A 5,907-nucleotide genomic window follows, 5' to 3' on the forward strand; every position below is an offset into this window, starting at 1 on the left:
GCGCCCGGCCGGTCAGGCGCCATCGCGGCGGCCCCAGCGGAGCGAGTGCGGCCGCGCCTCCAGCCGGGCAGCCCCGTAAGTAGCGGCGACCCTCCTGGGGGCGGGGAACCACCTGCGCGTCCCGGGTCCCTCCGGCCCTGCGCCTCCGCCGCGCGCGCGGCAGCCCCGCGCAGCCCCGCCCGGCCCTGGGGCGCCCTCCTCGCCGGCCCGAGAGCGCTGGGGCGGGGGCGCCTGCCGGTCTCCTTGGAACCCGAGGACGTGCCGGCACAGCACACGGCCAGAGTCCTCACTGCAAATTGAATATTCTAATCCCCCTGCGTCTCCCTCCCGCCTGGACCCCGGGGGGATTCTTGAGGAGCTCTGTGCCAGCTAAAGGCTCCGGGGAGAAAGCAAAGAGGCCGCAAAGGAAGGAGCAAAGGAGACGCGTCTTTAGCTTATCTCCCTCCTGGTCGGCCTTGCGGCCCTGATGTGGTTCATTACCATGCAGTAAATCCAGGGTTGTCAGTACCCCTGGGAGTCTCCGTGCACTCAGGCCGGTCCGGAGCCATTTCTGCCAGGCTCTGAACAAGACGGTGATGCCCCAAAGCAATAAGGTTGGAGACTAGTTGGGAAAGCCAGGGGCCACCAAGGTAAGGCTGTAGGGGCGGAAAAGCAACAGCCTCGGAGGAGTTAGAAATGAGGGCGGGGTCAGGTCCGGATGGGGGCGTGGGGAATGGGGGAGGCAAGTCCCCTCTGAGGAGGGGGCTACTCAAGGCCTGCTAGTGGTCTCCGAGGTGTGCCTGTGTGTGTCAGTCGTTCAGTCGTGTCCGACTCTTTGCAACCTGTGGACTGTAGCCCACCAGGCTCCTCTGTCCATGGGATTCTCCAGGCAAGAACACTGGAGTGGGTCACCATTCCCTTCTCCAGGGGATTTTCCCGACCCAGGGATCGAACCTGGGTCTCATGCATTGTAGGCAGATTCTTCACCACTGAGCCACCAGGGAAGCCGGGTCTAAGGGGTGGGGTTGCCAAGGCCTGCTGGTGGGCCTCGCCATGCAAATTAAGAAGCCCCCGTTGCTGTCTTCCTTTTTTTTTTCAATGGATGCTGGAATATGTCAGCTTTGCATGTTGACAAGTTACCAAAAAAAGTCTGTGAGCTGCCAATGTGCTATCTCTGGCTTCAGGTCCCTAAGAAGAGGGGCCAGAGCCAAATTCCTGAGCACACGGTGACTGGGGGCTGATTTTGAGGGCCGGAGACCTGGATGTCAGAGTGTGTCAAGCTGTAGGCAAGGAAATCAAGGTAATGATTCTGCAACATTTACTTGCCTTGGACAAAGGGATAGCAACTTAGAGAATCAAGCACCACTTTTATATGTAGAAAGAAAACATCTTCAAGATATTGGTTAATAACATGCATAAAAGCTATGAACTTGTCATTTAGGGCTAAGCAAAGCATTCATTTAATTGCACAAACCATGTTGAGCAGTTCCTCTGTGCCAGGCAATGTCACAGACAGATGTTAATAATACAAAAGGAGAGACTTCCCAGGTGGCCCGGTAGCTGTGAGTTTGCTCTCCCAATGCAGGGGGCCCAGGTTTGATCCCTGGACAGGGAACTAGATCCCACATGGCGCAGCGAAGACCCAGCACAGCCAAATAAGTAAATAATGTTTTTAAAAAAGAATACAGAAGGGTTAAGATCGGAGTCCTACCGTCACTGTGATCTCCAGTGAAAAGGGAAGAGGGTGGATACATAAATAAATTGCAGTAACAGCAGTGCTTTTGAACTGTGATGGAGAAGACTCCTGAGAGGCCCTTGGACTGCAAGGAGATCCAACCAGTCCATCCTAAAGGAGATCAGTCCTGGGTGTTCATTGGAAGGACTGATGCTGAAGCTGAAACTCCAATCCTTTGGCCACCTGATGGGAAGAGCTGACTCATTTGAAAAGACCCTGATGCTGGGAAAGATTGAAGGCAGGAGGAGAAGGGGACGACAGGATGAGAGGTTGGATGGCATCACCGACTCAATGGACATGAGTTTGAGAAAACTCTGGGAGTTGGTGATGGACAGGGAGGCCTGGCGTGCTGCAGTCCATAGGGTCACAGAGTCGGGCACGACTGAGCAACTGACCTGAACTGAACAACAGCCCGGTCACTGCTGTGCTCAAGGTAAAAAGCAAGGAAGAGCCTCGAAGGCTTCACTGAGAGAGTGATGACTGGGCTGAATTTTGAAGAGCCGGTCCATTTTTTGAGGCGGAAGTGGATGAAGGCCACTGCAGACGCAGAGAAGAACATGTGAGGCTGACCGGTCGCCCTGGAGCAGCCAGGGGTTCACCGTCACGAAGAGCCTGGTAATACAAGGAGGCAAGTCAGCCGTGAGGCAGGCAGGGCTGGGAGGGCCCTCTCAGAGAGGGCCTTCTGATGCCTGACTGGCGCTGGTGCTGGGGAAAATAGGCTCGAGATAACTTCTGTGAATGTGGGGAGACTGATCTCATGCACAGAGTCACCAGCTCCCAGAAGGGCTGTGTGGTAACTCTGGAACTCAGGCATCACTTTCTGAGGTCACGTTGACCTTCCTGGGCTTGCCAACCAAAATTTGTTCAAAGGGGTTTTAGGCTGGAATCTGGGAGCCTAACCATGTGATTTCTTAGGTCGTCAGTCTTTTTCATCAATAAAATTCAAGGCTTTGCTGTTGACCAACTCTATCATTTCAGATTAGAACCTCCTCACATACTGAACATGTCTATGGGGAAAAAATATATATACACTAATTTGGGAATCCAGTAACTTCTTTTCCCACCAAAGCAGATGTAGGAAGACATTGTTCCTGCCTTTCTCCCAAGGCAGTTCTCATTCGGACTGGAGAAGTAAGGTGTAAGCTTTTGGATTTTCCAGTGACTCGTAAGTTAGGTTGCCTACAGCGTGACAGGTTTGAAAGGAGATTCATGATGTATGTATATATCCTGTCTGTCTGTCTGTATATACACACTAATGTGGTTTACAATGTAGGTTACATCTTCAAAGTTTGTAAGTTTCTCTAATGTTAATACAAATTTTAATTTTAAACTTAGTTTATGCAATATTTAAGACATGCAAAAAGGCATAACGAATAATACACGTAGCCCTAGCTCATTCTTTTCTTCAGCTTCTGCAAGCTCTTTTTAAATACTGTACAATATTCTCTTGAGTGAATATGCTATAGTCTATCTGTTTTCCCGTTATTGGCTATTTAGGCTCTTTCCAAAGTTTTGCTAATTCAAACAGTACTGCTGTGAATTTAAACTACTTTTGACTTCAGCAAAATATAGAGGCATGGTCACGTATGAATCATTATTCAGAGAGGGTTGGATGGCATCACAAACTCAATGGACATGAGTCTGAGTAAACTCCTGGAGTTGGTGACAGACAGGGAGGCCTGGCGTGCTGCGGTCCATGAGGTCGCAAAGAGTTGGACACGACTGAGCAACTGAACCAAACTGAGCAACTTTAAAGCTGATATAAAGATTATGAAACTAAACATCATAAAAGCACAACACTGGCAGTTTAAGTAAATTAACATCTTTATGTCCCGTTAAATGTTATAGCAATGCACTTCTTAAAACTAAGTAATCTGGACGTGGTGAAACTGCATGTTGGATTTGCAGAGTAATTAGGCTTTATTCTTGTGACACATTTATCTTTGCTACTCATTTCTCCCCATTGTTATGGGCACTATTAATATGAGTGCACCAGTTCGGTCTTCTATAAATCGGAGCAGAGAATAACTTCCCATTGATATCATTGAGAACATTTGTACAGTTTTGTTGTGCTGATGAAGGGAGAATGCCCTCTGTGCCCCAGCCCCAGGCACACTCGCTGTCCGTTCTTTCACTTGAGACCTGTGCCCACTGCCGTGTCTGTGCCCACAAGCAGTTTGTCTAGGAGCCCAAACATTTTTATTGTTCAAAAATTATTTGCACAGGTGTATTCAGCTTCACCAAGCAAATTATATATGGGAGATGCATGGCCTTATTTATTTCTCCCAACTATTCTTATATAATTCTCAACACTAGTCTCAGGTCAGGAATCAGAAAGAGGCTAAGAAACTTGCTCATGTTGTAAATGGCACAGCAAGGTCGCAGAACCCAGGCCTCAGGAACCCAAGAGAAAGCCCGAGTTCCTCACCTCTGAGGCACACTGCTACCCCGCCATGAGCACCTTGGCCCAAAGGACTGATCCAGCTGTGAATACTTTATATACAGCGCCCGCATCTTCCTGATGCAGAAACTGACGTGCAGAAAGGTTCCATCATTCTAGGATGACAGCAGTGGCTCAACTCAGACCCAGGATTGTGGGGGGTGTGTGTGAATCCCTCAGTCATGCCCGACACTTTGCGACCCCATGGACTGTAGCCTGCCAGGCTCCTCTGTCCATGGAATTGTCCAGGCATGAATACTGGAGGGGGTTGCCATTCCCTTCTCCAGGGGCTCTTCCCGACCCAAGGATCGAACCCAGGTCTCCCACACTGCATGCAGATGCTTTACCGTCTGAGCCACCAGGGAATCCCAGACCCAGGACTGCCTCACTTTAAAGCCCCCGTCTGCAATACCAGTGTCTTCTATGCAGATTATGCATACAAGAAACAACTCTGGGAACGCTTACTGAAGCATTTAACTGCCCAAGCGTTTTCCAGGGTCTCACCAGGAAAGTCATTTGGTCTGTAAATCCATCCCAATTAGAGTAGCTTTCAGGAGTGAAATAAAAGGTGTTTGGAAGGAAAGTGAACCAGTGAAGTGGCTCAGCCGTGTTTGACTCTTTGTGACCCCATGGACCGTAGCGCACCAGGCTCCTCCATCCATGGGATTCTCCAGGCCAGAACACTGGAGTGGGTTGCCACTTCCTTCTCCAGGGGATCTTCCCAACCCAGGGATTGAACCCAGGTCTTCCATATTGCAGGCAGACGCTTTACTGCCTGAGCCACCAAGGAAGCCCCTCGGTTAGAAGGAACAGATACTTAAATATATGTGCTCATCTGAAAAAGTCATAAATGCTTCTTCCGAATGTGAAAAGTATTATTTGTTGTTGTTGAAGCCAGTGTATGGGGCAGAGAAACTGTATGCAAACATTTATTTAGAAAATTGATTTATCTTCAGGAATCTCGGGGAGACAACCAGATGATCTTTTTAAAATAGGACTCTGAGCCTTCCCCGTCTCAAACTCTCCAGCTGGACTGAAGCAGAGGCTTGCAGACCGGGCGCCAGGCAGGGTCTGGGTGGCGGGTTTCCTCCGACAGCAGCACAGGCTTGTTGTCCTGCTGCCTGTTTTGTGTCGCCCACGAGCTCAGAATGAATGTCATCATTTTAAATGGCTTTTTAAAACCAAAAGAAGAAGAATATTTCATGATGTGAAAATGTACGAAATGTAAGTTTCCGTGTCTGTAAAACATTTATTTCTGGCACAGAGCGGTGCTCATCTGTTACACACTGTCTGTGGCTGCCCCTGCAGCAGCCCCAGGTGTGCAGACGACCCCACCCTTATGGCAGAAAGGGAAGAGGAACTAGAGAGCCTCTTGATGAAGGTGAAAGAGGAGAGTGAAGAAGCTGGCCTAAAGTTCAACATTCAGAAAACTAAGATCATGGCATCTGGTCCCATCTGCTACTGCTACTGCTAAATTGCTTCAGTCGTGTCCAGCTCTGTGCAGCCCCATAGACGGCAGCCCACCAGGCTCCCCTGTCCCTGGGATTCTCCAGGCAAGAACACTGGAGTGGGTTGCCATTGCCTTCTCCAATGCGTGAAAGTGAAAAGAGAAAGTGAAGTCACTCAGTCGTGTCTGACTCTCCACGACCCCATGGACTGCAGCCCACCAGGCTCCTCCACCCATAGGATTTTCCAGGCAAGAGTACTGGAGTGGGGTGCCATCGCCTTCTCCGTCCGGTCCCATCACTTCATG

At 49.9% G+C, this 5,907-nt stretch overlaps 1 protein-coding gene across 1 annotated transcript in view; it reads left to right on the top strand.

Moving 5' to 3' along the window:
* The window catches only part of KBTBD12 (kelch repeat and BTB (POZ) domain containing 12), a 50,155-nt gene continuing 44,248 nt past the window's right edge, over window positions 1–5,907 (top strand). The window contains 1 exon segment of the mRNA XM_010832829.1: window positions 1–75. The gene's annotated coding sequence lies outside the window, so the exon portion shown is untranslated.

The sequence above is a fragment of the Bison bison genome, unplaced genomic scaffold (genome assembly GCF_000754665.1).
Source record: "Bison bison bison isolate TAMUID 2011002044 unplaced genomic scaffold, Bison_UMD1.0 scf7180017862279, whole genome shotgun sequence".
Lineage (NCBI taxonomy): Eukaryota > Metazoa > Chordata > Mammalia > Artiodactyla > Bovidae > Bison > Bison bison.